The sequence below is a fragment of the Schistocerca piceifrons genome, chromosome 2 (genome assembly GCF_021461385.2).
Source record: "Schistocerca piceifrons isolate TAMUIC-IGC-003096 chromosome 2, iqSchPice1.1, whole genome shotgun sequence".
NCBI classification, from domain to species: Eukaryota; Metazoa; Arthropoda; class Insecta; order Orthoptera; family Acrididae; genus Schistocerca; species Schistocerca piceifrons.
In genome coordinates, this window is record NC_060139.1 from 788,422,804 (window position 1) to 788,441,085 (window position 18,282).

Genomic DNA, 18,282 nt, shown 5'->3' on the forward strand with positions numbered 1-18,282 from the left:
ACCAAAATTTCTTAGGATTTTCTGCCTAGTCAGTACATAGAACTTTACTTTCGAATTCATTGAACGCCTCTCGCATAGCCCTCCACACACTACATTTCGCTTCGCGTAATTTTTGTTTGTCTGCAAGGCTTTGGCTATGTTTACGTTTGCTGTGAAGTTCCCTTTGCTTCCGCAGCAGTTTTCTAACTAGGTTGTTGTACCACGGTGGCTCTTTTCCATCTCTTACGATCTTGCTTGGCACATACTCATCTAACGCATAATGTACGATGGTTTTGAACTTTGTCCACGGAGCCTGAACGCTATCTGTACTTGAGACAAAACTTTTGTGTTGAGCCGTCAGGTACTCTGAAATCTGCTTTTTGTCACTTTTGCTAAACAGAAAAATCTTCCTACCTTTCTTAATATTTCTATTTACGGCAGAAATCATCGATGCAGTAACCGCTTTATGATCGCTGATTCCCTGTTCTGCGTTAACTGTTTCGAATAGTTGTCACCAGAAAGTCTAATATGTTATACCCACCAGTCGGTTCTCTGTTTAACTGCTCAAGGTAGTTTTCAGATAAACACTTAAAAAATGTTTGATGGATTACAGAAGGTGGATAAATTGTAGAACGAGCCTTTCATTTTACGTAGTAAATTTGAGAGTGGGGCCTTGTTCACAATGAAATCGAGGTAAGCTTGTAGGAGAAGGGAAGCTTACAGGAGAAAGAAGTAAACAGAGGCGGGAAGGGTAATTAGGGGTAGTCCGCCGCGCAGCTTCATCGAACAGCTTGCTTTGGCCGGGAGCTGTAGGGTCTCTTCCACAGGCTTAATGGCAGTCGGGGCCCACGGGGCGTGTCGCACCGCTGCTCAGTGTTCCAGAGCGTAATTGCAGCCTCAAATGGCCCGCCCCACTAATCGCGAAACAATTCAGACCGACTCCTCCTGCAGACTCCATATGGTACAGCGCACTCCGGTCCATTGTCTAGTCCTCGGCACAGCGGCGGGTGCAGGTCAGGAAGTTGGCTGGCCGGATTGGGTCGTTGCCGCCAGCAACACTCGAAACGACATCAGCTTCACCACTTGTTTCACACAACAAGAAGACTCTTCTACCACTACTATGTTCAAATGTACTGGGTAACTGCAGGAATGTATCTTGCTCGTATCAGCAGATACCTCCCGGTATCTCCATATACGCGTTTCAGTGGTGATCATCACAGAATGCAGAATGTTCTAATGCGACCTCTACAGAGGAGTTACATTGTTACCATGAATTCACGTGGTGTAGGTCCAGTGGTCTCCGATCACACGTTAATATCGTCCCGTCTGAGAGTAATACACGAAGGCCAACATGATACGAGGGTTTTGGGCTATCATTAGGTGGAAAATCAGACGATTAGGTGATCTTCCACATGATGATGGAGTTAAGTCTCTGAAACCCATGCAAAAATAAATCTGGTTATAGAGACTGCTTAGGTTGTGGTTTTTAGGGTTCCGAAACTCAATCGGTAAAAACGGAATCTTTATAAGACCATTTTCTTGTTCGTCTCTCCGTCCGTCTGTCCGACTGTTAAAAACCCTTTTCCTCAAGAACGGGTGGACGTATCAAGTTGAAATTTATGTTACTCAACTTTAAAAAAAATACAGCGATGACTAATGAGCGTCCCACGCTGAACAACATTTCAGATTGGTATACGTTGCGTAAAGAAAATTCTAGTATAGAATGTTTTTTTTTCACCTTTATATGCAATTTTCTGAATTTTCACGTTTGAAGATGACTCAGTAATGTGCCGAACGCGGTAATCAGTAAAGGAAATTTGCGATCTTGGCGTGGAATTTGTATCCACATACGTTTTAAATCTTCCCACCGACAATGTTAAAGAATAATGAAAGAGAAACCAAAGAATTACTTCAACAATATTTGTAGATACAGTGCAGCATTTGCTATACTTAGCCGGCCGGTGTGGCCGTGCGGTTCTAAGCGCTTCAGTTTGGAACCGCGTGACCGCTACGGTCGCAGGTTCGAATCCTGCCTCGGGCATGGATGTGTGTGATGTCCTTAGGTTAGTTAGGTTTAAGTAGTTCTAAGTTCTAGGGGACTGATGACCTCAGTAGTTAAGTCCCATAGTGCTCAGAGCCATTTGCTATACTGAGTTCCGAAGCTAAAATTTGAGGCACTGTTTTACATGGAGTGTATCCCTTTAAAATGTACGTCATTTTATTACAAACTATTTAATTATATAAAATACGGTTTTTCGTACAGATAAGTTCGTAAATAATAACAATAAAAACGGTAGTAAGTTTTTTAAAAACATTATGTTCTTAACTAATATTTTCCTGAGTAATCTTCATTCTATTGTTTTTTCTCGCAGGTTAGATACAGCATAGTTAATATTCTATACGATTTTGATCAGATTACTGTGATGGGCTGAGCCAGTTTAAAGTGTGGTGATCTGAACTCTTTAAGTTGATTGCCCATAAACCGTACTGTGGATCAACAGGACATTGTTAAAAAACTTAATCAAAGCTCGGTACATATGTGACAAAAATACAGTAACACCTGTGTCCTAAAATCCCTTAGTTCCTATTATTCCCTTATTGAGCGTGGCAGAACAGTGCTTAAGATTCTGGGCAACCCGATTTAATTTTCGTTCTGTTTTCTCTCCTAACGCATTTTCAGGCGAATTTCGCATTTATTCCTTCAATAGGCCAACGCCATTTATATCCACATCTGATAATGCGCTACTACTAAATGAACTCCAGCCTGCAACCTTTCCTATTTGCTGTGGGTAAGCAGGTACTACCCCGTTCTGGATTCCGTCGAGAAAGACTTCCACGTGCCCTTGTAAGTCATCGTGGAGCGCGCCCACTCCTGAATGTTGTTTAAAGCCGTACCTTCTTTCATAAACAAAACACTTTACGGCTGGGCAGTGTTTTAAATTCGTCAGATATTTCACTCTCTACTTTTTAGTAGCCCATAATTTCACTGTGTTTCTGTCACCTTAAATACACAGACATCCCGTTCCCGCTGGGAACACAAATACCACAACAACGGTCTCTACGTCGTCGAAAAACAACGCAGCGTTGAGAGACAGTAGGAAAAGAATAGCTGCCAAGAATTTTCGCTTCTAATTACGAGGCCATGGAGAACTTCCCATAAATTGTTTCCTAGGAAACGAGTGTGAGATAACAAGAAGCAGCATAATCAGGTATTACTCCCTCACGAATTGGTGCAAGCGACGTACTTCTGTATATAGAAGAGGGAAAAACGAAGTTAGACATAACGAAGTGATATCTTAAGTGAAGTATAGAAACACCTGTATGACGGGTTTTAGAGCAGTGTCTCTAATGAAAGAGAATCCTAGAAGACTGGAAACACGTTTTAGTTCAGCACTACAGAGGAAGGAGACCCATCTGGTTGCTCTCATTATAGGGGAATTTCGTTGCTGGATACTGTTCTAAAATACTTACAAATATAATCTCATATATATTAGAACCATACCTGAATGAAATTCTTGATGATGCACGTGTTGGTTTCAGAAGAAAGATCAATATGGAATAATATTGTCCTACCTTGAAAGAAATTTGAGTATTGCTGCGACATTCAGATACTTTTTGTAGACTTCAAGAAAGCAGTTGATTGTGTTAATATGAACTATCTACCGACACTGAAATAATCTAGTAACTCAGAAAAATTAACACAGCTTGTGCAATCAAAAATCCTACTTTAGATTTATTAAGTACAGAATAGTATCGGAAAGTGATTAGTCTTATCTCTCCAATCATACGAGGAGATGCTATGTAAATTGCGTTTTTCGACTCAGTTATGAAACAGGTTATCTATAACATGATATCGTCTAACTTTTGAACAAAACTAGGACACATGCTCAACATTATTACCTATCCAGATCTGATAATTTTAGTGAACAATAATTTAATTCACGAACCCTAGTACTTCACGAAAGCTTACATGAAACATGATTTGGAGTAAGTTGCGATAAAACCAAATATTTCGTGGTCTCGTTGTCAACTGATGTGAAACAGGTCTTAAAAATTTGCGCAGACATAAATCAGCGACATACATGAGTTTAGTGTCCTACAACGGATTCAACTTCAGAGAAAAATATGTCACTACAAATAAAATTTAGAACACAAAAACCAAATTCATAATATTCAGTGTCCGTGAACATAATAGAAAGCAATCATTTTTAATGAATATATAGATACATATACATGAAGCTCGTATCGTAATCTGTACTTATGAGACTTGGTTATCAATAAACTAGGAAGAGTAGAACCAAAAACCTTCTAAAGTATAGGTTTGGGGAATATATGTTGGTAGAATCTTAGATAAAACCACAGCGAAGTGGAGAGAACACACAGAAATATACAGTTTACACGAAAGCCAGACATGATATCATAAATGAAAGCCTTTAATCTTCTTTGTACATGAGACTCTTCGTGCCGCGAATAACGGAAAGTGAGCTGAGTACCAGCAACTCTCAAGCATGTAAACCTGTCTCAAGGCCTAGACAACATTTCTCCGGCAACTTCAGAGAACACATAAAATCATATCCATTAGAATCCATCAAATTTAAATACCAAGTAAAGAGCACTTCGCAAAGTTCTGTAAAATGAGCAACTAAATGTTTTCGTAGCTTCTGAATTGTGTAATAATAATATCAACACTGTTATAAAACTTCCTGTCAGATTAAAACTGTGTGCCCGACCGAGACTCGAACTCGGGACCTTGGCCTTTCGCGGGCAAGTGCTCTACCAACTGAGTTACCGAAGCACGACTCAGGCCCGGTACCCACAGCTTTACTTCTGCCAGTACCTCGTCTCCTACCTTCCAAACTTTACAGAAGCTCTCCTGCGAACCTTGCAGAACTAGCACTCCTGAAAGGAAGGATATTGCGGAGACATGGCTTAGCCACAGCCTGGGAGATGTTTCCAGAATGAGATTTTCACTCTGCAGCGGAGTGTGCGCTGATATGAAACTTCCTGGCAGATTAAAACTGTGTGCCCGACCGAGACTCGAACTAGGGCACACAGTTTTAATCTGCCAGGAAGTTTCATATCAGCGCACACTCCGCTGCAGAGTGAAAATCTCATTCTGGAAACATCCCCCAGGCTGTGGCTAAGCCATGTCTCCGCAATATCCTTTCTTTCAGGAGTGCTAGTTCTGCAAGGTTCGCAGGAGAGCTTCTGTAAAGTTTGGAAGGTAGGAGACGAGGTACTGGCAGAAGTAAAGCTGTGGGTACCGGGCCTGAGTCGTGCTTCGGTAACTCAGTTGGTAGAGTACTTGCCCGCGAAAGGCCAAGGTCCCGATTTCGAGTCTCGGTCGGGCACACAGTTTTAATCTGCCAGGAAGTTTCATATCAGCGCACACTCCGCTGCAGAGTGAAAATCTCATTCTGGGAACTCTGTTATAGGTTTCACAGCTTCTGAAGTTGTAAAAATAATAGTAACAATTACTCTACTAAGAGTCAGTCTGAAACCAAGTGAATTCTTTGCTTATGCCTTATAACACTGTTTCTGAGGCCCCAGCGTGGGAGACGTTAATATAAAAGCTTATAGGAAGTGATAATCTAAAAGGGTATCATTATGGTTTCGTCATGAATGTAAAATATTTTCAAAAATAAATCTCCATTATGAGTATTTCTGAAGTCAATAATATTTACGAAGTTACGATCATCATCAGTTGAGGAAGTTGATGAAAGTTGATGAAAGATTCGACTTAGATTTTTCTATGTATCGCGATCTTCAGCGATAAGGATACACGCTGCTACAACATATTTTCATATGTTATCTGACGGCCAAATATTACCTCTTTGTCTCGGTGACTTCGTATCGCATGAAACTTCATTGATTCATTGTCTACAAGTCCCACTTATTTTTCACATACGTTACTGTATATACACTCAAGAGTCAAACAAAGTGCTACAACTGCCTAATATCGTGTAGGGCCCCCGCAAGCACGCAGAAGAGCCGCAACATGAAGTGGCATGGACTCGTCTAATGGCTGAAGAAGTGTTGGAGGGAACTGACACCATGAATCCTAGTATATACACTCAAGAGTCAAACAAAGTCCTACAACTGCCTAATATCGTGTAGCATCCCCGCGAGCACGCAGAAGTGCCGCAACACGACGTGGCATGGACTCGACTAATTACTGTGTTGGGGGGAACTGACCGTGAATCCTGCAGGGCTGTCCATAAATCCGTAAGAGTACAAGCGCGTGGAGATCTGTTCTGAACAACACGTTGCAAGGCGTTCAGATATGCTCAGTAATGTTCATGAAGGGGAGTTTGATGGCCAGCGGAAGTGTTTAATCTCGGAAGAGTGTTCCTGCAGCCACTTTGCACCAATTCTAGACGTGTTGGGTGTCGCATTGTCCTCCTGGAATTGCCGAAGTCCGTCGGAATGCACAATTCACATGAATGGATTCAGGTGACCAGACAGATTGCTTACATACGTGTCACCTGTCAGAGTCATGTCTAGACGTATCAGTGGTCCCATATCACTCCAACTGCACATGTCTCACACATTACAGAGCCTCCACCAACTTGAACAGCTCCCTGCTGACATGCAGGGTCCATGGATTCATGTGGTTGTCTCCATACCCGCTGGATACAATTTGAAACGAGACTCGTCCGACCAGGCAACATGTTTCCAGTCATCAACAGTCAAATGTCGGTGTTGAAGGCCCCAGGCGAGGCTTAACGACCTTTGTGGTAGGGTCATCAAGGGTAAACGAGTGGGCCTTCGGCTCCGAAAACATTATCGACGAAGTTTCGGTGAATGCTACGCTCGCGCAGCATTGAAATCTGCAGCAATTTGCTGAAGGGCTACAATTGTGTCACGTTGAACGGTTCTCTTCATTCGTCGGTAGTCCCCTTCTTGCAGTACATTTTTACGGTCGCAGCGATGTCGGAGATTTGATGTTTTACCGGATTTCTGATATACACGGTACACTCGTGAAATGGTCGTACGGGAAAATTCCCACTTCATCGCTATCTCGTGCGCCGACCGTAAGATCACGTTCAAACTAGCTTAAATATTGGTAATCTGCCACTGTAGCAGTAGTAATCGATCTAATAACTGCGCCAGACACTTGTTGTCTTATGTAAGCTTTGCCGACAGCAGCGCCATATTCTGTCTGTTTACATATATCCGGATTTGAATACGCATGCCTATACCAGTGTACATTTTTTTATTACACCTACTAAACTGGCTAAAGGCAGGTAGAGTCTCAGCGGTCGTGGCTCATTCCAGATAGGTCAGGAGATTAAAGCGCTTAGAAGTGCCTCTTAACAGTTTCGCCAGTAACTGATAATCCTGCCTTCTCTTAGCCCAGTGCTGCGAAGTTCTTTGGCAATTTACCCCACATGAGGTGTACGATGCAGCAGAGATAAATGGGAGAAAGGTGAGTCCACATTGCCACCAACCGGAGGAATTCCGACTTCGAGAAACATCCCTGATGAAAAAACACACGCACGTCTGGATTCTCGTAGATGGCAGCCCCACAGCCAGACTAAAATTACATAGCGCTAGCAACACAGTCAGAGATCATTATCTTATTCAGAACCGTCAAGTCGCTTCATTGGTGTAATGAATGTGAAAACATAAAGGCATCAGATGGGTCTCACTTCACTCTAACCCAGTTGATGAGGGCTAACGTGTCACATGCTTTCGAGTTAACTGCAGTCCTGTTGAGTCAATTTTAAACGGACATATTTAAGTATGATGTACATTATTCAACGGACAAATTTAAGTATGATGTACGTGAGTCAATAGAAATGCCGACCTCAGCCTCAATTAGGCTATGAATAAAATTCAATGGTCACAAGTCATAATTTCTGCCGGACCGGGACTTCAACCTTGATTTTCCGTTTTGTGTAAGAGGTCATCTTAATCGCTTCGGCTATCTGGACGAGCTTTCCTTCCAACCCAAATTCTGAATTGGTCACACAGTACACATGTACCGTCCGCCGTCCATTATCCTCACTGCTCACAGGTCTACCGCATTCACGCTAGAATTAGAACGTAGTCTGCAGCCACACGAAAATTATTATTGCACTAAGGTAACAAACGTATTATTATTTGTGTGGTACCATTTCTTTCGGCTGTGTGTGACACACCCGAGCGCGCTCATGTGTGTGTGTGTGTGTGTGTGTGTGTGTGTGTGTGTTTGTGTTTTATTTAAGAGAAATACAGACACCAGCCGCAACTGGGTACTGATCTAAATTCACTGGCGACAAGTGAAAATTTGTTAGCCATACGGGGACTCTAATACGCTTTTCACGATTTACATGAACTGTTCCGTTAACCGCTTCGCCTATCTGGATACGACCTTCAGTTATTAAGAATTCTTAACTTGTCGGACACTACACATGAATCGTCCGTCATCGATTATCCTCTGTTCGCGCAAGTGTTCACACGTAGTGTGCATCCGCACTGAAGTTTTGATTACCGCCGAGGTGCATGTATATTATTATATGTGTGATGACTATTCTGTCCGACGACTCTGACAGATAAAACACCATCCATGATGCAACAGAAATACGACATCAGCCGCAATTGGGCACGGAATTAAATTTGATGGTGACAAGCGAAAATTTGTGCCGGATCTCCTGCTTTATGCGAATCATCCATTTAACAGTTTCGGCTATCCCGAGAGGCTTCCTATCTAAGCCTAATTCACAACCTGCCGCCTACTAAACATGCAGCATCCACTATGCATTATCCTCATTGCTCGCAGCTTTACCTCACTTCCGCAAGAGTTCGGACTCAGTGTACATCCGCATCGAAGGTATAATTACCGTCAAGGCGCACATATATTGTTATACGTTTGTAGTGCCAACTCAGTCGGAAGTGCCTGATACAACAGTCTCCATTTATAAGACTTCGGCTGGATCTATACATACATGACAGAGGAGAAATGGACTCGAACCCAGATTTCTCACTTTACGTAAGTGTTTGCCTTAATTGGTTCGGATAACCGAACAGGCTTCCAGTGCAGTCCTAGACTTTCAACTTGTCGCGCATTACACATGTAGTGTCCACTGTCCATTATCCTCACTGCCCACAGCATTACCTGATTTCCACAAGACTTCAGGTATAGTGTGGTACAAATTTTCACCTGTCGCCATGGAATATAGTTCAGCACCCCACTGCAGCTGAGCCATGTATTTCTTTTAAATCATGTACATATATTCACAGGCTGAATCATTATAGTTGTCTGCATTGCGTCCCCTATTTGTCACAAAACTTTTTATATTTGTTACGAATTAATGAACTGAGTGACTTCAGTGAAAGGAACTCTGTATAAAGTAATAACTAGAGGAAAATAAATTCAATGGACAAGTAATATAAGAATGAAAATCCTATGGAAAGTTACTTAGGGGAAAACCAGTGACAATAGAGATTTGGTGTAATGTGCTACGAAACAGTAAATTTATTTCTATGACTCTAAATGACTGTTAGTCCAAATGCAAATTACAGAATCAGAATGTTTCAAGCACATGTTCCTTAGCCATCAGGGGGACATCAATCACCACGATTACCTTCGTTGTAGCATTGTTTTTTAAAAAGATATGAACAGTAGATGACTTTTTTAAATGGCACCCTGTATTTTTTATTCGATAATTCATTTCATCTCCTAAAGACCTATTCAAAAATGTATCACAGTGTACCATTCACTGAAACACAACGTTATTAATTACATAACACAACACTGACGTTGACGCTCCCAGCTCTTACAGTAGTTACTCGGGGTAATGGAACACATCCACGTGCTGACCTTGACAGAGGACAAATCTATACATAAGTAGAACGCACATCCATCATTCCGTCAACCACCGTCAGCTGAAGCGTTGTGTGAGTAGAATGTACACCAACGAAGAGAAGGTAGAAATGCTACTCATCTATGGGGAATGTAAGTTAGTAGAACAGTAATTGCAATACTGTTCTCTTATGTACGGGTACATTTAGTACAGTAGTTTAGGTCTTTTAAATACTGTTGTGTAGAGTAGGCATACAGTACAGACTGTCCTTCCTACAAACTGCATCGACGTAACGTTTCTTTTATTCTTGTTGTTGTTGTTGTTGTTGTTGTTGTTGTTGTTATTGTTGAAGGTAGGCGAAATGCTACGGAGGCAGCGGAACTGTGCAGAGAGCGATATGCTGGAAAGAACTCACCTCCCAGACGGAGGTTGTCAAAAACAAAGTTACAACGGAGGGAATCACGCTGATTGATGTCCCCTGAGGGCTAAGGAACATTTGCTTGAAAAATTTTGTAATTTGCATCTGGAGAAACAGTTATTTATGGTAGTCAAGATAAGTGGGACACTCTGTATATTGATATATATGTATATATACACTGAAGCGCCAAAGAAACTCGTATAGGCATGCGTATTCAAATATATTCAAATACAGAGATGTGTAAACAGGCAGAACTCGGCGCTGCGGTCGGCAACGCTATATAAAACAAGAATTGTCTCGCGCAGTTGTTAGATCGGTTACTACTGTTACAATGGCATATTATCAAGATTTAAATGAGTCTTAAAGTGGTGTTATAGTCGGCACACGAGCAATGGGACACAGTATCTCCAAGATAGCGATAAAGTGAATATCAGAAATCTCCACCATCACTGCTGCCAGAAAAATATTCTGCAAGAACTTGATCAGTGACGAATGAAGAGAATCGTTCAACGTGACACAAGTGCAACCCTTCCGAAAATTGCTGCAGATTTCAGTGCTGGGCCATCAACAAATATCAAAGTGCGAACTATTCAACGAAACATCACCGACATGGTCTACCGGAGCCGAAGGCCCACTCGATTACCCTTGATGACTGCACGACATAAAGCTTTACGCCTTGCCTGGGCCCGTCAACACCGACATTGGACTGTTAATGACTGGAAACATTTTGCCTGGTAAGACGAGTCTCGTTTCAAATTGTACCGAGCGGATGGACGTGTACGGGTTTGGAGACAACGTCATGAACCCATGGAGCCTGCATGTCAGCAGGGGACTGTTCAAGCTGGTGAAGGTTCTGTGATGGTGTGAGGCGTGTGCAGTTGGAGTGATATGGGACCCCTGACACGTCTAGATACGATTCTGGCAGTGACAAGTAAATGTGATATTCGTTTGAGTACTAAAGCCTTTTAGTGCTAAAATTGGTGCTTCATGGTCTGATAGGTCATTCAGCCTTTTACTAACAGAATGCCCATGTAGTAACGAAGAATTAATAAAAATATTGTCTATGTCTGTGCTACTGTTCCCCTGCACCCTTAGTGGAAAAAACACAGTCTGCATCAGATAATACGAATTTATGAGATCTACCAACATCCTTTTTTTTTCACCATCATATACAATATTTATATTGAAGTCAGCACATATAACTAATTTCTTGTACTTCCTACAAAGTGAATCAAGAACCCTCTCTAGCTTGAGCAGAAATGCTCTGAAGTGAGAGTTAGGAGACCTATAAACAACAACAATTAGAAGTTTAGTTTCACTAAATTCAATTGCCCCTGCACAACATTCAAATATATGTTCGACGCAGTGCCGTGATATGTCTATGGACTCAAATGGAATACTGTTTTTACGTACATAGCCACTCCCCCGCCCCGCAAGGAACTCCTTGAAAAACAGCCAGTTAATCTGCATCTTGGTAAAGGAGGCCTCTGAAGTGTCAAATTATTTAAGTGGTGTTCTGTTATACCAATAATTTCAGAGTCATTATCTAAAAGCAGTTCACAAAACTTATCTCTAATACTTCTTATATGTTGACGAAATATGCTAATTCCTTCTCTACTTGGAAACATTATATCCTCTGAAGGTGAGCCCTTAGTTAGATGGACTTCCTTTGGGCAGATATACCTATCAGCTGTCTTCAATCTAAAAAAGTGCAGCTCTAATACTTTCGGTTCCTACGTTAAACTATAAGTGTTACGAGACACTTTATTCCACGAGCTACGGACGGCGACGTGGCCTGATTTTTTCTTTTCTTTTTTTGCTATGTTAAATAAATGAGTTTTCTCTTATTTTTTACTGTACATAGCTAAAAGAATAAATAAATAAATAAATAAAAAGCAAAACAAACAGGCCGACACAAAATTGTTTCCTTAGTTACCTGTATTCTCCTGGTGCTATTTCATTCAAGAACTTTGATTTTTAGGTAAAAAAAGACAGTTAATGCAAAAAAAGTGGATGAGACAATCACTCGCGAGAAATGGGAAATCTCGTTTCGAGTCCGAGTTTGGCGTAAATTTTCACTTGTCGCTACTGCATTCAGTTCAATGCCCATTTGCGAAGATATATATATGCGACTGTTGTATCAGAAATAGTGTCTGTTCTGTCAAACATGTCCGACAGAACAGACACCACAGATGTATTAAACGTAGCGTGGTCTCCTTGAACACAATGTTTGGCATAAAGGGGGCGTGCACGTTTGTCGCGAGTCCCGTTTAGGCTGTTTGCCTCAGAGATGCAGTGAGTGCTGCAGCAGGGACAGTGGCTCACAAGTTGGTCTGTCTAAGCATCTTCCGGACAAGAACGACGAGCACCGGAAAGGGTGTTGGACACATTATTCCCCTGGCGAGGGGTCGGTCGTCGTCATACACACATCACCTGGCGGCTCCAAGTTTCTCCGGTGTTTGTCATCCCACAGTGTATTTGTGCTCTTGGTGAGCTATTTTTAGTTCGTTGCCTCGCTGGCGAGACCATGCGACATTCGTAAAGACGGATCTTCCACCCCGCTGTGAGCGTGATAATTGTGACTGGTTGACTTCCCGCGGCGCGTGTTTGTGCCCTGCTGCTTCTATATTGGACTCGGTTCAGCCTCCTGTTGTCGTCGTTATTGTTTTCTTCTCTGTTCCTGTGTCTGGCCATGCAATCTGAGGAGCGTGTCACTCGTATCAAAACATAATAGCTTCCATTTGTTAACTGTCGTAGAGTTTCTTTTTGAATGTGTAATTTAAATTATTGAGGTTTTGTAAATTTATTTTGTGTTAAATTGCATTGATCATGACGTACAAAACATTACCTTGCCTAGTGCCTTGTATACTAAATCACCAAGTCGCTTTCTTTAGTTATTTGGAGCCCGCAAATGTATGCGCCTCACCCGGGTAGATCTTGCTCCTTGCATTTTGGTGGGCTATATTTCCAAGCCAAGCATCTGTTTCCGTACATGAGGTTCATCAGCTAACCGTTCGCGTCTTCCTTTCACTTGTGTTTTCCGTCCCGCGCGACGGTTTACCGTTTCCGCCTCGTGGCGAGATTTGAAAGTGAATTTCGGTTGGCCGCTGAATTTCTTTACTGTTAGGTGTAAGTGGGGTAGTTGTCTTGGCCAGTTACCTTATTATCTTTTAGCGACTTCTCACAAATGTTTTGTCTATGCTGCCAACGTGTTATCTGATGACTTACGTTTTACTTAAAAATTGCTTCTGTCTTCATGAGGCTATCATTGTATGTTTGTGCCTAGGGGCATGTTCCCACTGGCTTCTTAGAAAAGGAGTGTGGTGAGTAGCATATCGGGCCTGCCCTAAGTAATTTCGTGTCCGCTCGTCCGGATCACATTGACCGACGCGAGGTGCTTTCATATCAATCAACTTTAATTATTTTTCTTTCCTTTTAATGAACTTCTTACTAGTTAAACCTGAATTACTTGTCGTATTTTAGTGAACACATTCTAAAGATATTTGTGGCCTACCTGTTTGAAGACTGTTTTCATACAATCTTCGAAGAGATTGTTATGTAACTTCAATTGCTGAAATATTATCTTGCTTCTCTTGCTGAAATTGGCTGTAAATATTTCAACATTAGTAGCCAGTGGCATGCAAAAATGGTATATTTTGAAACAAGAATAACGTTTGTAATAAATTTAAATTTTCGTACTACATGTTCCCATGATTCACTTTTTGGAGAGTTGAATTAATGCTATAACCTTTTGTTATTTAATCTCAGTGAAATATTTGATAACATTGTTAACCGATTATCAGTAATTGTTCTTAAATAATTTTATCTGCTAGAACAGTTTTGTCTTAGTATGTCAAGGTCCTGTTGGCCGAAATGATAAAAATATTTTACTGGGAAATGTTAAAAATCTCGATACGAATAACGTTCAGCCCTTATTCGGGGCCATCATTCCACCGTCATTCCACTCCATTACGCCCGTAGTGCATACCAACATCAGTCAGGTTCGATGATTTAGTGATATTCCTATAGAGTCTCCAGCCGGAACATAACGTTATCTTGACACAAGACAGTTCCGAAGATTCAATGCGACGGCTTACTCACCTTAAGATGGCGGCCAGGTGGACCGCCGAAATTTTGTCAACATGACGTTTTGTCCCAGCTGCAGACCTGATGTGAAAATCATTAGTTACTATGCCGGGAAAGTTTATGGAACTTGATGATTTGATGTTTCAGTTAGGGTTATACTATAGTGATTCCTGTACGTGTTAAAATAATAGCCAAAAGTTAAGGAATATACAGGGTGTCATGAGAAGTAAACTGAAGATATCAACCCACGTCCAGAAACGTGACACTACAGTGCATGAAAACTGTAGGAGTCACCATCTGCCACTAGGCCACGCCATGGGCAGTAAATAAGAGTTTTGTATTGTAATTTCCACTACTATATTTTATTCAGAACAATATTCACGACGGCATTGTGTGTGCAATTTGAGCGAACATTCTCGTCATATTAATGAAAACGGACTTCATCGATATTAAATTAATAATAATTGTCAGTGTTATAATTTAATCTTCTGTTAAAATTATGTCTCAGACAATATTCATGGAAAAAGATAATGGAAATCTTCATCTTTTGTTATGTATGATACTTGTAGAATAATTCTTCTTGTTCGAACTGTTGTAATCATCGGTCGTGATTGATGTCTTGTAACACTAAAGTCGGTAAAACACTGTATTATGTTGTTAAGTAATATTTGAAAAATAATTTCTATTGCACTGAAATCAATACGTGTGTTTGAACTTTTACTTTAATGATTCTCGCCCTATGTAAATGTTAAGTTTTCTGCTCAGCTACAATGGAGCGCAGCCATTAGCGCCATTGATCTACAGCATGGATTATTGGTAAAGTGCTGAATAATGAGTGATTAACATGGAGAAATACTTTTAAATGTTAATGCATATAGTTAAGGTACAGAAATGATATATATATTGAAACTTCCCCTTAGAACAATTATACACGACTGTCCTTCAACTGACACACAATATTTTGTTAGCGCAACGCAATCTGACTTTCAAAATTCCCTACAAAAGAATGGCCCTGACTAACATTAAACTATACCTTTCACAAATCACTTACCTCACAAAAATCTTCGCTGCTCAAGCTACTGCAATATAGCGAGCGCCACTACTGCCAGCTAAATAAAAGATTCAAACTATGGAAGGCACTAACTACTGATAGGGATAGTTAGCAAATGAAAGATATTAATAGAGAACAAACAATGTATTTACCTTGATATCATCATATATAAATATAGCAGTTCATGACAAATTTCAAAACTCCGCCATCTCTCTCTCCACATCCACCACTGCTGGCGGCTCACCTCCAACTGCGTAACGCTACGCGCTGTTCACATCCAGCTGCCGCTGCCCAACACTACAATGGCAGACAACAATGCAAACTAGCCACAGACTGCACACAGCACAGCCAGTGATTTCATTTTCATATTGAGCGCTACGTAACGTTGCCAATAAGAAAACATAAACAGCCTACTTACATAGAGAAAACATAAACAGCCTACTTACATAGCCCCCATGCTCCCCACAAAAAATTTTACAAATGTTTTTGGCCAGTGGCCAATAATGATTTGATAAAATTTTTCATAACTACACTAACAAAGATATCCAATGCACACACTTATTGATACAACGTTGGTCAAAAGCTAAAATTTTGTCACAGTCCATAAAGACAGTCCTGATTCATCACAGTAAAATAGCAGTGTTTTTCTCAAAGTCTAAGCAGTAAAAGAAAATGCACACAGAAGTAGTGGATTTCCATGCAGTCTTGAAGAAGTAGTGTTGTCCTTCCAACGGAAAGTCAGTGCTGACTCTCGACATGCTGACAGGTAATGGGCCACAACATAGCAAACCCACAGCAGAGTCATTCGACGTTTTGAAGAATATTGGTAGGTAGGTCATCACAGAGCAGACCCACTGGAGTCCTGGTAGAGATTATGGTATTGGTGCAGACCCACTGCAGTCCTTGTAGAAATAATGGTATTGATGGATCATCAAAGATGTAGACCCACTGTAGTCCTTGTAGAGATGGCCAGCAGCCATCTGTTGTGACTGTGCAGGTGCACAATTACCATTGAAGAGTCTTGCGGATAATATAGCAAGTCCATAAACCACCACTTGTGCACTCACAAAGTTTTTGAAATTGTCCTTAGAACCAGCAATGCTGTTATCCAGTCCCTTGCTGAATTAATAACACACGTGCAAACACTAACAGTCCCAACTTCTCACATAGTGTCCATATAGTATGACCAACAGAAAAGTGTGCAGTGAAATGAATGCTTACAAGATAATAATATGATGAACTGGTGTCAATTACAATTATATAACATAAGAATACATTTACAAAGATACAAAATACATCATTAAAAACATAACAATACAGATAACATTTGTAGTAATACAGACTTTACAAAAGAATAGAAATAAACATATACATCAGTGTTACAGGAATGATGACATGAGTACAAAAATAAAAGATCAGAATCACTTTTGAAACGTCAACTTCACACATGAGCATGAAAACAACACAGAATAAATAATGTCTAAGCATCTTTACAAAGAAAATAACAGAGTATTAGAAAAATTCTACAACATAGCTCTCATCAGCTAAACACATAAAGACAGGAAAAACACAAATACACAAGGGCACACAAACATATAGCGGAATAACACAAAAGGAAAGGACAGGGTTTATTTTCAGTGTAACATTTGGTACTGCAGTCCAACCTAAAACTTCATATATCTTTCCTTTTATTTCATCCGTTGTTTCCACCAAAAAAATTCTATCTAAGCATGCTTTCTGTATTTAAATGTTCACACATTTCGTACCTCAACATTTATTTCCAAGAAAATCCTACCTAAACCTGTTTTCTCAATGCATTTCTTCCAATTCGTCGCAACTCATTCTCTTAGAGGCTACCCCCTCTTAAGCTAACTTAAATCTACTGAGCTCAGATGCTAAACTAAGGGACGAGGCAATGCAGCATCACATAACAAATCAACACAAACAGCAATGCAAAAAAATGCAAATTGGCAAAGCTAGCAGCATAAATGAGCAAAAGTCAAATTCAATAACACTATGCCTGGCAAACAGCAGCAACTTATACCTAAACATGACATAGCGCAAGCAGAAAAAATATTACACTAAAATGGCCATGTCTAATACCTATGTCACATCTTAACATTAGAGTGATGCATCACAAAAACTTACGCTAGTAGATAAGTTACCAAATCGTAAAAAAATTATTTATGCAATTCCTGTGAAGGGAAATTTCTTTTTGTGCTCCCTCATTTGTTTTGGATGGATCATAAAATTATTTACTGGATCTGTAGGCATAAAATATTTATATTAGTACATATATTAAATTTTATTTTAACCATTGCTGCAGTGCAGCTAGAAACTTGATATTAAACAAAATGTGTAAATAAATACATAAAGCAAGCCATATGGCATTTTTCTTAACTAGCAAGACAATAGCTGTGAAATGTTTCTCATCGTTTCATTAGGCATTTCAGTAAATATCATAAATTACGAGCTCCACAGTATGCTTTCAACAAGGAGATGTCAGTAGCGCGTACAATGGCCTTCCCTTTCTTTTTTTTTTTTTCTACCTGTGCCGCTGAAAAGGGCTCGCAATAATGGCTTTTTCTCCAGGCGTCTGACACAGCTGGGTGCCCGCGACGCATTACGTGCAGGTGGTCACTTAACTTTCTTACGGAAATATTTACCGCTAAAGTGACAGTCTGATATAAAAATATTTCACAGGTCAAGAATTTGCGTTACAAATCTGTAGAAACAAAATGCTATTGATATAACAGTGTCCAAAAAAATTTTCGTCTGCATTGTAATACATTCACGCATATACACACACATTTCATAACTCTTAAAGTACGTTTCTTGGTTTCCAACATCCTTTTCATAAATCAGAGTCCCTAACCACTATTCATTATTCCTTACCTTATTATACATATACATATTCGTCGACACTTCTTCAATATTTCATCCTGAGAAACATGTAGCAT